The sequence below is a fragment of the Myxine glutinosa genome, chromosome 14 (assembly GCF_964187855.1).
Source record: "Myxine glutinosa chromosome 14, kmMyxGlut1.1, whole genome shotgun sequence".
Lineage (NCBI taxonomy): Eukaryota > Metazoa > Chordata > Myxini > Myxiniformes > Myxinidae > Myxine > Myxine glutinosa.
The window spans coordinates 19,209,393-19,224,882 of record NC_136274.1 but is presented as its reverse complement, the minus strand read 5'-3'; the positions used below and the strand labels follow the sequence as shown (position 1 = coordinate 19,224,882).

At 46.4% G+C, this 15,490-nt stretch overlaps 1 long non-coding RNA gene across 1 annotated transcript in view; it reads left to right on the top strand.

Annotated features, from left to right (window-relative positions):
• The window catches only part of LOC144888750 (uncharacterized), a 66,622-nt gene extending 52,763 nt beyond the window's left edge, over positions 1 to 13,859 (top strand). Inside the window, exon 4 of the long non-coding RNA XR_013621321.1 lies at positions 12,593 to 13,859. This is a non-coding gene — a long non-coding RNA (uncharacterized LOC144888750). The remainder of the gene's footprint in view (positions 1 to 12,592) is intronic.
• Positions 13,860 to 15,490: the final 1,631 nt, after the last annotated feature.

The following is a 15,490-nucleotide window of genomic DNA, read 5'->3' as shown; positions in this document are numbered from 1 at the left end:
GGTGTCACCCGAAAAATTTGAAATTACGAAATGTGAAAAAATTTGAAAAAACAAATTACGGAATTTCAAGTGGCCCAATATCTGAAAATGTTCGCAACACATTAATGTACATTTGTGCTAAATTTGGTGCTTGTATCACAAAATGCACAACAGGTTTGCTATGCTGCTACACTACTAGGCCTTCCTGAGAGTCTGGCTGATGTATCCATCTTGTCCAACCCGTGTGTCCTCCACAACGCCCACATTATTCCCCACATCCATTATTTATCCAAGTCTCCCTCTATTTTTCCCTTATTCCTATTGTTTGTGTGCCCCTCTCTCTTTCTGCTGCTCCTTTTGGTTTGTTACATCATGATTCATTCTGTGTTCTAGCTCCACCACAAGCCTCAACCTTGTGCACAAAAAAAATCACGCAACATTGGGTGTCAAATATTAAACATCATTATTTCTGAAACGATCCAAATATTTTTAATCACACTCTACAATTTGTTAAAGATACTCACCATATATCCAGAAGATCACAACCAGCTCGATTAATATATTAAATGGAAAGATGAAAAAAAGAATTTGACCTTCTATCAGCTGGAACAAGTACATTCCACTCTGCAGGAAGAGGGGCGGGATTGATCATGGTTCATTTGTCCACAATGCACTGGATGGTATAAGAATTTGTTAAAAATAAAACGTGTACAACATTGTCCCAATCATTGTTGTGTACAATCAATACTGAGATTACTTGGCATCGCCAACATGCTGCCAAAAGACAGATTTGAAAGAACGTGACCTGGCCATCAACAAAGGATATTTGGAAAGTCTATGTATTGCTGCACATTCCATATGGATGGATCACACCTTGGATCCTGTGATAGGAAATACAGGCAAATACTGACATTGTCTTGGAGACTGAAGTCCTTCTTTATAAATTCAAACTAGAAAGCATCCCGAATGCAAAGCCCGTCCATATCCGCTTTGTACTCAAATGAAACTTGATAAAAACAACAGCAGCAATGGCAATTTTTATTAATCAGTGTTCTCTATATTTTCAAAATAAAGGTTTGTTGAAAATTTCAAGTCAAAATCTCGAATGATAAAAAAGTTATGGCCTGGACAGACTCACTGAAGCTCAAATCTATAATAATAAAAGGCAGTGTCCGTCCATCCGTCTTTCTCCTCGATAACTCCAAAACCATGAAACCTAGCTGCCTCAAACTTTGCATGCATACAACTGGACCTCCAACAGATTGCAATGATGAAAACTGAGTGTTTGGGTGTGTTATAACACCCTTTTTGACGATGATGAACGAGGTGCTCATAAGAAAAACCCCGAAAAAGCGTTACCAATATGGCGGCCCACCATCTTGGTCCGCCGACTGCCACTCGCTGTGTTCTTTAGCCACCATTTTGTTTCGGCCAATTCAAACGTGCCTTGCCTTGGAAACGCGATCGATTATTAATCATTACATAATTGAAGCATATCATCAAAATCTGCATTCGGACATGAGGATTGGATCCTGTAGAGTGTAGACTAACGAAATAAATGTCCAAATCTGGAGTGAAACCTGACAAAATTTACCATGTCTAGCGATTCTTATAATGAAGTGTATATATTCATTTATTTAAGCGAGGCTGACATTCTCCTTCTGGGGTTAGTTTTTTTTTTTTTTTACTTCATTATAATTTTTTACTTAATTCATACTTTCATGGTATAGGGTGTCACTCCACTGTACTGCGATCTGTTTTTTAAATTCCCTCTAGATGATGGACCCAGATTGTGTATATTTTCAAGTATTAAAGAGGTGGTGTCCCGAACACTTTTGGCCATTTCAACCAGAAGCAATCAGCTTGCTATCGCTTGCCAAGCCAGCCGTTCCTTATCGCCCATTTTGTTGGAGTGCTTAAGCTGCTTGGCGAGGGCTCCACAAATGAAGTGAGAAATGCCTGTGTAGTAGTGTGTACTTAATGAATTAGTCACAAGGCCAGGGAAGTTTGGGTGTGTCATAACACCCTTTTTGAATATGACTAACGAGGTGAACCACCACTTGGTGAACGCTATTCAGGCTGCTTTTGCAAACTATGGCATTACAGTAGACAGAGCTTTCTTTTTGTTTTTACCTACCCATTTTTTTATTGACGAACATTTTTGTGTGATATACTTTCATTGTATTAATAGATATTTGTATGAATATACCTATAAAAATATACTTGTTAAAAAGCAACAAATCAAATGTCCGCCATGTCGAACTGTATCATTGTACTGTATCATTCCCTTCCGGAGTTTATAGTGTAGCGATGTGTGGTGAGGCGTCTCCCCCCCCGCCTTCACTTCTCCCACTTCCTTGCTCCACCCTCCCCCTCCCACTCTCCTCCCCCTTCCCTCTCCTCTCTCTTCTCCCCCTTCCTTCCCTTCCCCTCCCTCCTCTCCTCCCTCCCCCGCCTTCCTCTCCTCCCCTCCTCTCTTCATAGTACCATCAGGAAGCGACTCAGTGTTATCCAGCAACACCGGACACGTTTGCTCGTGGTAATTAAATAAAGAAACACAAAAACGATTTTAAAAACCCGGCCGTCTCGTGCTGTGCAGCGGATGGGCTAATAAGGGCTATTTACACTGAATATTACTTTGCGCTTTCACATTTTGACCCAATTATGAATTATTATTCTCCATAAAATGGTAAAACAGTTGTTGCTTGGGCAGACAGACAGACAGACCTATTCTTGCGCTACATCGGAACAAACACATATGAAAAACCCTTTTGGATGCACCGTAGAAAGAGGTTATCAACACCATAAGGTCATTGAAGTCGCTCAATGCCGATATGCTCCAGGCAGTCTTCAAAAAAGACCAGACTTGGTGGTTTAATGGTTGGAGCATCTTCTCTGCGTCTCAGAGGTCGGCAGTTCAAACCCTGGCCAAATCATACCAAAGACGTGCCGCTTCCGGTTTCTGAAGTTCCACTTCCGGTTTCGCGATCGAGGTGGCGACTTTTGTTCTCTCCGGGCATCCAAAGTTAAGTTATTTTTCCAATTGTGTGTTTGTCAAATTTCTGCTCATTATTTTGGCGTCTATGCGTTATTGTTTGTTTCTGGTTCGTTTTGGTTTGAATTTCCTGTAACTCGTAATAAATTATTCGTTTTCTGTTTGTTCTGCATGTGCGGCCTTGTAGCCTGAGGCTTCCCCCGTCGAAGTTTGTTCACTAAGTTCCTTCATTTGCTGTTTTTGCTTGGTTCTTCGATTTTTCCATTCTCCCCTGAACTTCCCTGAACATCTACTCTTTGTCTAATGTTTTAAATCCCCCGCCCCCCAAAACCCCCCAGAAACAAAACCAAAAAAAAAAAAAATTCCCTTTCTCCACGTGTGCTTTTGTCTCATCATGTGATTCTGTCCACGTGCGCTGTCTCGCCCCGCCCCCATTATCTCCTTGCCTTCCACCTTTTGCCCTGTTCATGTGACTCGTGGTTGTCCCTCGAGGCCCTCTCCCCGTTGGTATTTTTGTGAATATAAGATTGTTCTTCACGGTTCTGTTTAAATATGTTTAAACTTTCCCCTGCAGTGTTTTATTCAGTGGTTTATTACAACATGCTGTTTTTCTTCCTATTTAAAAGGCTCTTTTCAATTTCCTCTTCAACTCATTCCACTTCCAAAAAAATTCAATCTCTTATAATTCTTCCTCACTGCATGCTCTAAATTCACATTCAATCCAACCCTTCCTCTATCGTTTTTAAACGGATCTCTAACTTGAAAATCACAATAAACCCAATTTGTTATAAATTTTCGTCTTTCATTAATCATCCACTTTCTAAACTCCCCCCCTTGCCCCTCCCCTCCAAATAAACCCCCATGCCCCTCCCCTCCTAAACTCCCCCCTTTCCCCTCCCCTCCTAATCTCACCCCTAACCCATCCCCTTCAAATCTCCTCCCCAACCCCTCCCCTTCAAATCTCCCACCCCTACCATCCCTCTCCAATTCTCCCCCCTCCCCCTCAAAGCTGCCTCCTCCCCACTCCGTCTCCCTTCTATCTCACCTCCACCTCCCCCAACCTTCTACTTTCCTCTACTCCCCCTCAAACAACCCCTCACTGTGCCTCATCCCATCACTATCAAACCTTTCATCCTCCTTATCCTTCCCTTTCTTGTAACTCTTCTGTAATCTCTGACACACGATCAACTGCTCTCCCTACCGAGAGTCCCTTTATATACAGAGTTGCGACTTAGAGGGTCCGGAAAAATCTAGTCACGTGATTGCGTGGAGCCATTTTGAGTCCATCGCGGACAGGATCAGGATCGGACGTATATCGGTCAGCGTTTTAATGTTCCCGCTGTACGCAGCGTTCTCATTCGTGTTTTACATCGATTTTACGACAAAATGACAGGTTGTAGCGCCTGTGGGTGCACAAATAGAACGGAGAAGGGATTCAAGATGTATAGATTTTCATCAGATGCTAAAAGACGGAAAATCTGGGAGAACAGAGTCAGTCGTGTTGGATGGAAAGTAACTTCTTCGTCAGTTCTCTGCCAGGTCAGTGTGATGGTGGTAATGGTCCCACATGCGTACACACACACACACACACACACACACACACACACACACCACACACACACACCACACACACACACACATAAAGTGCTCGCTCGCTGCTCCATCGAGCTCCTCCTCCTCCTTCCACCCTCCTCCTCTTCCTCTCCCTCCCCCTGCCGCCCTTTCCCCCTCCCCCTATCCCCCCTTCGCTCCTCCCTTTCCCCCTCCCCCTATCCCCCCTTCGCTCCTCCCTTCCCCCCCCCCTTTAACCCCTGCCCTCCCTTTACCTCTTCCCCTCCTTCCCCCCCTTTCCTCCTCTCCCCCCCCTTTCCTCCTCTCCCACCCCTTCCTCCCTCTCCTCCCCCCCCCTTTCCTCCTCTCCCCCCCTTTCCTCCTCTCCCCCCCCTTTCCTCCTCTCCCCCCCTTCCTCTCCCCCCCCCTACCCCCTCTCCCCCTCCCCCTACCCCCTCTCCCCCCATCCCCCTCCCCCTACCCCTCTCCCCCCCTCCCCCCACCCCCTACCCCCTTTCCCCCCTACCCCCCTACCCCCTCACCCCTATCCCCCTACCCCCTCACCCCCTACCCCCTCTCCCCCTCTCCCCCTACCCCCTCTCCCCCTACCCCCTACCCCCTCTCCCCCCTACCCCTTACCCCCTCTCCCCCCCATCCCCCTCTCCCCCCCAACCCCCCCTCCCCCTACCCCCTCCCCCCTCCCCTACCCCCCTCTCCCCCTCCCCCTACCCCTCCCCCTCCCCCTACCCTCTCCCCCCCTCCCCCTACCCCCTCTCCCCCCCTACCCCTACCCCCTCTCCCCCCTACCCCCCTCTCCCCCCTACCCCCCTACCCCCTCTCCCCCTACCCCCCTACCCCCCTCTCCCCCTACCCCCCTACCCCCCTCTCCCCCCTACCCCCCTCTCCCCCCTCTCCCCCTCCCCCTCCCCCCTCCCCCCATCCCCCCTCTCCCCCACCGCCTCCCCCCACCCCCTCCCCCACCCCCTCTCCCCCCACCCCTCTACCCCCACCCCCTCCCCCTCCCCCCCACCCCCCTCCCCCTACCCCCTTCTCTCCCCCCCCACCCCCTCTCCCCCCCCTACCCCCTCCTCATATGTGGTGACTTCAACTGTCATCATGCCAGCTGGCTGTGTGTGGGGCCCTCTCTCACCAGCCATGGCACCCCCAGCAAAGGACTTCTGCGACCCATTGGGACTGACACAATCTGTCAATTTCCCGACCCGGATCTCAGTCAATGGAGTATCTTCTCTTCCAGACTTGGTTATGACAAACTTCCCTGCAAATGTCTGCTGCTCTTCTTCTGCTCCAATCGGTTCTTCTGATCATGTGCTTGTTAAAGTGGTCATCTCTCTGGCCATTCTCACAGAGCCTCCTCAGCGTCGACGAGTCTGGCATTTCACTCAGGCCGACTGGCACGGTCTGCAAGCAGCCATCAATCATCTGGACTGGTCTCCCATCTCTACTGCCTCTGACATCAATTCTTTCTGGGAATTCTTCCAAAGCAAACTGCTCTCTCTCATGCACAGATTTTTCCCATCTCGTCTTCAGTTGTCTTACCCTTCCTCCCGTTCATGGTACACTGAATCTTGTGGTGAGGCAGTTGCCCTGAAACAACTTGCCTTTGCCTCTTGGAAGACAAATCTAACTGAAGGAAATCTCAGTTCCTTCCACCAAGCTCGGAACAAGTGTGTGTCTACCCTCAAGAGTGCCAGGAAGCACTATCTCTCCACACTCAAGAATGAACTCTCAAACCTGTCTCCTTCCTCCAAACCCTGGTGGCATCTGGTCAAATCTGTTTCTGGTGTTGGTTCCCCCTCCATCCCCTCCCTTACCTCAAATGGCTACACAGTTGACACCGCACGTGACAAAGCTGAATGCCTCAACTCTGTGTTTGCCTCAAAATCTTGTGTCCCAAACCCATCTCTCTGTGTTCCCACCTTACCCAGTCGAACCCAACTGCTCCTGGACTCTGTGTCCTTCTCTGCTGACAAGGTAGATTAGTTTTTGTCAAACCTCGACTCTGATTCTGCAACTGGACCAGATGGCATCAGCCCACGGGTCCTAAAATCCTGATCTGCCGCTCCACCTTACACTGTCTCTGTTCTTTTCACCCTCTCTTTTGCTCAATGTCACCCGCCAGCACCTTGGAAATCAGCAAACATTACCGCTTTACACAAAAAAGGTGCAAAAACAGATCCTTGCAACGACAGACATCGGGTGCCTGCTCCCAATTATCAGCAAAGTCATGGAATCCGTCATTGCTTCGGATATCAAATCCTTCCTCTTCTCCAATGGCTTGATCTCCGATCATCAATTTGGATTCAGACCAGGTCATTCTACTCTGGACATGTTGCTTCTGCTGTCTCAACAATGGATGGAGGTCCTCAATGCCAAACAGGAAATCAGAGCTGTCTCCCTTGACATATCACGTGCCTTCGATATGGTCTGGCAACCAGCTCTGCTCACCAAACTCTCCTCCAATTGTTAAGGATTCGTCACTTCCGTTGTGGTTTTCATCCACTGTGAACATTTTTGATTCTATGTACTATTATTGTTGTCGTTTAAGGGAGATAGAGATTACTATTTGCAAAAGGTAAAAAAGTTAATGTTTTAAATGAAACCGGACGACGAAGAAGAGGAAGAGGAGGAGGAGAAGGCGGAGCGAGTGAGTCGGACAAGAAGCCTAGCTGCTTTGAGGTCTGGAGCGAACGATTGGCGAATGAGAGTCACGAGTGAACTTTGGGTTTCCCAGGAAGGGGATTCCTGCGATAGAGTTCTTATCGCTGTGACAGATCAACCTGCGTGTCAGGTTTTGCGGTCGATTCCGAGGAGAATCATCGTAGTGCCATTACTCCTCGAGAACGGGCCGTCAGCCATTTTGACTCGCGCGCTTTGCGCTTTTTTCTCAAGCTCAAGGTTTTTCACTTTGCCTTAACCATTGTCACCGCATTCAGACGTGAATCTTGTGTGTGTGTGTGTGTGTGTGTGTGTGTGTGTGTGTGTGTGTGTGTGTGTGTGTGTGTGTGTGTGTGTGTGTGTGTGTGTGTGTGTGTGTGTGTGTGTGTGTGTGTGTGTGTGTGTGTGTAACATGGCTTTTGATTGGGAAATCTGCGGTTCGCCGGTTGGGAGCCGTGGGGCGTCCATTCCCGAGGGGTGTGATTTCCCAGTCACCTTGAGGGCACCTTTGCGCAGCTTTGGCCGCGTGACTGTGACTGTCATCCAAACGGGATTCTGATCTCGATTAGACGTCGTTCTAACGATCGCTGGAGCGGATCGACTTTGGCTTGAATGCGGAATAGAGACATTGGGGAATGTTCCTCTTTTCTCTCACTTGGAGCACAGTGAGTTGTATTGTATGAACCTCATGGTACCATCATAGGAAATATATATTGGTTGTACAATTGATTACTATTGTTGTTGTACTGTTATTCTTATGTGATCTTAATACAATACTTGTTTGTTGGTAACAATTGGTGTGGCTTCACCATTGATTTTTGACATACAGAATAACACATCTTTCTGCCGTGACACGTCTCGGGGCTCGGAGGTACACCGTGACCGGGGTTTGGGGAGGAGCACGTAACAGAAATTTGGGGCTCGTCTGGGATTAAATTCCCTAACATTCTCGTCCGGGATTAAATTCCCTAACATTCGTCCGGGATAGAATTCCCTAACATTCCCCAAATTCCCAAATTTGGAATTTTTCTAACATTCCCAAATTTTTCAAAAAAAAATTTTGAAATATTTTTGTGTGAAGGTTAACAGGTGTTAACTGATAGTCACCATGGTGTCTGATGCAGAAAATTTTGCGGCGTCCCCTAATGAGGCACAGTTCCAAGCGTTAAAAAGATCGGAACTCTTGATATTGGCCAAACATTTTAACTTGGAGGTCCGAGTTAATATGAAGAAAGCAGAGATGCAGACATTGGTGGTAGAATCTCTGGTGGGACAAGGAACATGGAAAGAGGTAGCCTTGGATTGGTTACCCGAGGAAAAAGAAAATGTGGAGCTCCGGAAAATGGAGATGCAACTGCAGAGCCAGGAAAGGTTAAAAGCAGAGGAAAGGAAAGCAGAAAAGGAAAGAGCAGAACAGGAACGAGAACTCGAGGAAAGAAGAGCAGATCAGGAACGAGAACTCGAGGAGAGAAGAACAGAGGAAAGGAGAGCTGAAAGGGAACTCGAGGAAAGAAGAGCAGAACAGGAACGAGAAATCGAGGAGAGAAGAGCAGAGGAAAGGAGAGCCGGAAGGGAGTTAAAGGAACGTGACCTGGAGTATCAGAAGGAACTTAAACTCAAGGAGCTGGAATTAATGGGAGAACGGAGAGAAGAAGTATCCATGCCGGCTAGTTCGACAACTAGTCAGAACACTTGGGATGTTGGTAGGCATGTGAGGCTGGTTCCACCCTTCAATGAAAAGGAGGTAGCCAAGTTTTTTTTTATACTTTGAGAAAGTGGCTCAAATGCTAAAATGGTCTGTGGGGTCCTGAACTATGTTAGTGCAAAGTGTTCTGGTGGGTAAAGCTTAAGATATCTATTCGGCTTTACCGATTGACCAATGTGCAGATTATGAGATAGTGAAGAAAACCATTCTCAAAGCCTATGAATTGGTCCCTGAAGCTTATCCGCAAAAATTCAGGAATGCCAGGAAGAATGAGAGTGAGACCCATGTGGAGTTTGTCAGAATGAAGGAAACCATGTTTGATCGGTGGTGTGACTCTAAGGGGAATGGGAAAGACTTCAACCTGTTGCGACAATATTGATCTTGGTGGAGGAATTCAAACAGTGTGTCTACGCAGACATTAAAGTACATCTGGATGAAAAGAAAGTACCAGAGTTGTATGAGGCAGCAACCGTGGCAGATGACTATGCCTTGACACACAGGATGGGGTTCCACAAACCTAACTTCCCGCCTCGAGTTAGCCAGGGGGAGTTATGGTAAATCAGGGGCGGAGAACAAATATTCATGGAGGTGGCCTAGAGATGACAATGGGGACAAATCTGATACCGCGAATTTTAGGGATCAGAAGACTACAGTTCCAAGACAGACTTATCTTCCGGGGGGTCCGAGGCAGACCACGAGTTTTTCCTCCGGGCCTACTTGCGCTTTTTGCAAGAAACCTGGGCATTTGATGTCCCAATGTTATGCCCTGAAAAGGAAAAATCAGGAGCGGAGTCAGACGAGTACAACTCCGAATGCATTGGCCAATGCGAGAAATCGTCCTTGGAGGACAGTGCCTTGTGAAGGTTCCCATGCCAAAGTTACGGCATCACAGAACGACCTTGTTCAAGAGGGTTACAAACCTTTTATTTCAGAGGGGTTTGTTTCACTGGATGGAGACTTAACGAACCAGAGACCTGTTAGGGTATTGAGGGACACAGGAGCACATCAATCTTTGATGCTTGAGGGCCTTTTTTTTTTTTTCTTTTTTTTTGTATACAAGATCGAGGCTCGTGAAAGAGCTAAAGCCATTGCCATTGTCAGAGAAGACGGCAACTGGTGTTCGTGTTCTTTTACTGGGGGTTGGTGGCTATGTTAAAGCTCCACTTCATGTCATCCATTTGAAGTCTGATTTGGTGTCAGGACCAGTCACCGTAGGATTGCAAGCCACTCTTCCTGTAAAGGGAATCTCTTTTATTATCGGGAATGATTTGGCCGGTGGTCGAGTTTCTGGTAATCCAATGTTGGTGGAAAAGCCCAGTATGGAAAATAACACCGCACAGTCAGAGCAGGAGATTCCGGGTATCTTTCCATCCTGTGCTGTGACTCGTGCTATGGGTAGGAAGCGCTCTGAAGAGAAGGAGAAGGAAGGTGATGTGAATTTGGGTTCCTTAGAGGTATTGGAGGAAAATTCTGAAAGAGGTAATAGGAAAGGGAGTGACATCAAGGAACTCAAGGAAAAGGTGGCATCTGGAACAATAGAGGAAATGGAGTGTCCGTCGGAGACATCTGGGAACGAGGTTGAACAAACGGTGCTGGTCCGAAAGAGACTTGTTGAAGAACAACACGGAGATTCGGAGATCCAGAGTTTAATTGGTAAAGCCGTTACAGAGGGAGAGGCTATGAAGATACCTGTTGGTTACTTCATGAAAGGGGAAATACTCATGAGAAAATGGAGACCACCGGAGGTGCCAGCAAACAATGAGTGGAAAGTTCATTACCAAATTGTGGTGCCACCGCCGTACCGGAAGGAGATATTGAGTTTGGCGCATGTGACACCTTTGGCCGGGCACCTTGGAGTGAACAAGAGCTGTGACAGAATATTGGTACATTTTTTCTGGCCAGGATTGCGACGTGATGTAGCGGAGTTCTGTAAATCTTGCCATTCTTGCGAGCTGGTGGGAAAACCTAATCAGAAAGTCCCATCCACACCTTTAAAACCAATTCCAGCTTTTGAAGAGCCATTCAGCCGTGTCATTATTGACTGTGTAGGCCCTTTACCTAATACTAAGGCTGGACATCAGTATTTGCTGACCATCATGTGCGCTTCCACAAGGTTCCCAGAGGCAGTGCCTCTTAGAAAAATTACTGCGGCAGTTATTGTGAAGGCCTTGATTAAACTTTTCACTTTGGTTGGCCTACCTAAGGTCATCCAGTCTGATCAGGGTTCCAATTTCATCCACTTTTTCAGCAAGTGGTACACCTGTTGGGAGTGGAGCAAGTAAGATCAAGTACTTATCATCCCAAGAGCCAAGGGGCCTTGGAAAGGTTCCACCAGACATTGAAGAATATGATCGGAACGTATTGTTTTGAATGTGCCAATGATTGAGGTGAGGGAATACCCTTATTGTTGTTTGCTACGAGGGAATCTATTCAGGAGTCATTGGGATTCAGTCCTTTTTAATTTGTGTTTGGACACGCAGTGCGAGGACCGTTGAAATTGGTGAAAGAACAGTGGCTACAGGAGGAGTCAGAGTCAACAGTGGTGGAGTATGTGTCAACGGTTAGGCACAGATTGGCAAAGGCTTGTGAAGTTGCGAGAGGAAACTTGAAAGCGACACACGATAAAATGAAAGTGAGACATGACAAGAAATCTCAGATAAGAAATTTCCGTCCTGAGGACCGAGTGTTCGTGTTGCTTCCTGTTCCAGGTCAGCCACTACAGGCTAGATATTTTGGTCCCTATGCAATCGAAAGGAGGGTTAATGAAACAGATTACGTGGTGACAACTCCTGACCGACGGAAAAACCGGCAGCTGTGTCATGACAACCGACTGAAGAAATATTATGAGAGGAAGCCTGTGAAAAAAATGGTTCCTGTCTCACCTGTCGTGCCTGTAGTCGGGGTGCAAGAGAATCCAGAGGTTGAGGCCGGTGTGAAGTTTGATAACTTTGATGACCAGGCTTGTCCCAGATTGACGAACACAGAAGTGTTGAGTCATTCATATGAGAAATTAGGTGCTATTAGAAAGTTGCTTCTGCAACTTCTGCAAAGTTGAATTGTTATGTAAATTGGATATTTCTGTATTTTATTTTCAATTGTTTTGTAAAAATTTCTTTTAAAAATACCACTTTTGACATTATGGTGAACGAGATGGGTAAAGTGATGGGTAAAGCTAGCATTGGATCCCTCTCCCCTTTCTCTCCCACTCTCTCTCTCCCCCATTCCTCTGTCTCCCCCATTCCCCATCTCCCACCCCCAATCCCCTCTCGCTCCCACAATCCCCTTTCCCTCCCGTGTATCCCCACTTGTCCACACTCATCTTCACTTGCGTTCAAACGGAATAAGTAACCATGCATACGGTTTTTTTCAACCAAGTACATCTATAAATCGATGATTACTTTTCCAACCACAGATTATAATCGGGTGATGGTACAGGGAGTTCAAACCCACACCCAGACGTTTTTTGGAGCGAAATACGTTTCCAGTGAAAGATGTCGTAGTGTGCGGACATGCATAGAAACACTCTGCTGGACCCGTATCGATAACAGTCGCTACATGGACGGCGATCTTGCGCACTTGTAGCACGACGAAGGCGCCCCAGCAATGCCGCGCTGGAGGATTTTATTTATTTATTTGGCATGGGGGCAGTGCACATTGAAAGTATCTGTATTTGTTTTTTTTTTCAGTCATACCTGGTCACCCTGACTCCAACATTTATGAAGGCAGGCTCACTCTGCACTGACACCAGAGACCTGAGAGAGAACGCAAGCGTTCCTGGCTATGATCAACTTAATTTATCCGACTACCGAGAGTCACTCGACTTCATCGGAAGAGACAAAACTACCAAGACCTCAGAAACAGATCAGAGAAGGACAGAAGAAGGCGAAGAGAAGAGAACAAACGAGTCCGTGTACAGCCATTTTACCAACTTCCCATAGCCATGCACTGTGCCTTTGAATGTTCTTCGCTTCTTCCCTAGCATGGGCGGCTGCAGGAACGACCAATAATGTGACATGTTGCAGCACACCCTTGTGAGGTCTTCTTATGCCATGCTGAATTGCCTTGTGCTCAGAGCACGGGCCATGGGGGAAGTTTCCTGTCTACTCTTTGCCACCTCTGATGGCATAAACAACAGGACAACTTCATCCAATGGGTCCCGAGTCACAAAAAGGCTCCAACCTACACAAGCACACACAGACCATGCTAACTTATCATTCTACCTAATTTGCACCCTCTGCAACGTCACACTATGCTTTCTGTATGCATTTCTACTTTGGCGAGCTTGTCAGTATCAGCTTTTCAAGTCTAATCGTATGATGTAGTTGGTTCAAATTACAACTGTAGTGTTTGTGTTGTATTCACAACACTGCGATTTTAAACCTTTGTTCATATGGCCAGGTGCTGCTTACTACAACGCATACCTGGGTGATGTAAGGAATTCCCATTATCATTTGAGTTAAACAGACGAGCAGAACCACAAACTCTTTTCTGTGCAGCTTTTGGAGCAGGTACGGTCCACAGCTGTCCATCACAAACGTAGTAAGCATCTCCACATTAGCAAACTGTAACAGAATGAGACACACAAAGTTTAGGTTGACTTCACAATATAGGAAAACTACATGAAGAATTACGTAATACTTGTTTATTAAGAAAGCTGTCACACTTCAATTGACAATATACACACTTGGCATTTAATATGGAATTTTTTTTTGTGGGGGTGAACTTACTTTTCAAGATGACTTAGAACCAAAAGTTCACTGGAATTATATTGAAATTATTCGAGATTTTGTTAATGTGACCTTTAAAAGAAACAAAAACCACATTTGACATTTCGAAGCAAATAAATTGATCCTTGAAGGTGATGTAAACTGATATCGAACTCAATTCACGGACAGTACTGTGTTAAACTTCTGTACGTTTTCCAGAAGTATCTCTTTATTTTGCACATTAGCCAAAAAAAAAATCAACAAAAACAAAAGCGAAATTATGACAAAAGCGATTACGGACAGTAAAATTACAGTTCAGTCCTTCGTGTAACCCCCACGAGCATTCAGGAGAGCACGTACACGTCGAGGCATGCTGTTCACGAGATTTGCCAAGGTTTGGACAGGAATCGCTTGCCATGCAGTGACAATAGTCTGCTGCAATTCACGCACAGAGGTCGGCTGCTGGTCAAGTTGTCGATTTGACGCGTTAATTCTGCCCACGAGTTCTCTATCGGATTCATATCCGGGGACATGGCAGGCCACTCCATATGCTCTACACCACGGTCAGCAAGACAGTGTTGGATCATGCGAGCATGATGAGGCCGTGCATTGTCATCTTGGAAGACAACGTTTCCTCGAAAGGCTGCACGAGCAAATGGAAGCAATGTTTCTTCCATAATGACCCTGTACTTGAACTGGTTCAGGTTTCCATTCAGAACAACCAGGTCAGTTTTGCCCCCTGCATGAAAAGCAGCCCAAACGGTCACCCCACAAAAGCAGCCCAAACCCCCAGCTTGGACTCTTGGCACAATACAATCTTCGTTGTGGGCTTCATGCACTTGTCTGTGCACTCAGACGCAGCCATCTTGACGATAGACCAGAAATCTAGACTCGTCACTGAAGGTCACGTGATTCCAGTGTCTTGGCTGCCATTGACAGTGCTCTCTGGCCCACTGCAATCGGCGCTGGCTGTGTTGTCTGGTCAGGCGTGGCTTTCTCAGGGGACGCGTGGCACGATAGCCTGCTTGAACCAGTCATTGCTTCACTAGCCTTCTGGATACAGGCACATTTGTCAGTTGCTGCCACTCAGCCTGAAGCCGATTAGCTGACTTGGTACGGCCATTGCAGACTAACCGGTGCAGCTGGCGATCATCTCTCCATGTGGTTCTGCGTGGACGTCCTGGCCTCGGTATTGGAGTAGGGACACCCATCTTAGCATTTCGTTTCAGGATCTTTGACACCTGACCTTGAGTGATGCCATACTGCCGAGCAATAGCACGCTGTTTCATGCCAGAATTTTGTAAAGCCACCACTCCATGACAAACAGCATTGTCAAGTTGACGGACCATCTCCAGAGGAAGCAGCAATAACTTTTGTAGACGTGCAGCAGTTTTTTCCACGAATACAGGACGCAACAACCCTTATATACCCGATTGTGAAGCCAATCGTCAAATGTACCTGTCCTTACATTTTGTCATGCCACCTGTGATATAATCCTGTTATTGACTTCTTGCTGCGAAAGACAATCAGTGACATGGTTCTTTCAACAAAGACATCACCGAAGGGTAAAAGAAACTCACCAGATTGATATACTGAGTTCAGAAAGTAAACCCAAGTCAAGAAAAAAAAAATTTCCATATTAAATGCCAAGTATATAATATCAGGTGATGCAAGTCAATTCTTCATTTAGACAATTGTTTCATGAAGGTTAAACAAAAATAATTTCGGGTGGTAAACCATGCTGTCATAAATAAGTTTAAAAGGAGAGCATCATGGGAAAGGTGTCGTCTCGATGAATAGTGTGCTATCGTTGTATATTTCGGCATGTTGACATATACTGTAGAGGTATCTTTGAAGCCCTTACTGGTTTGCAAATCA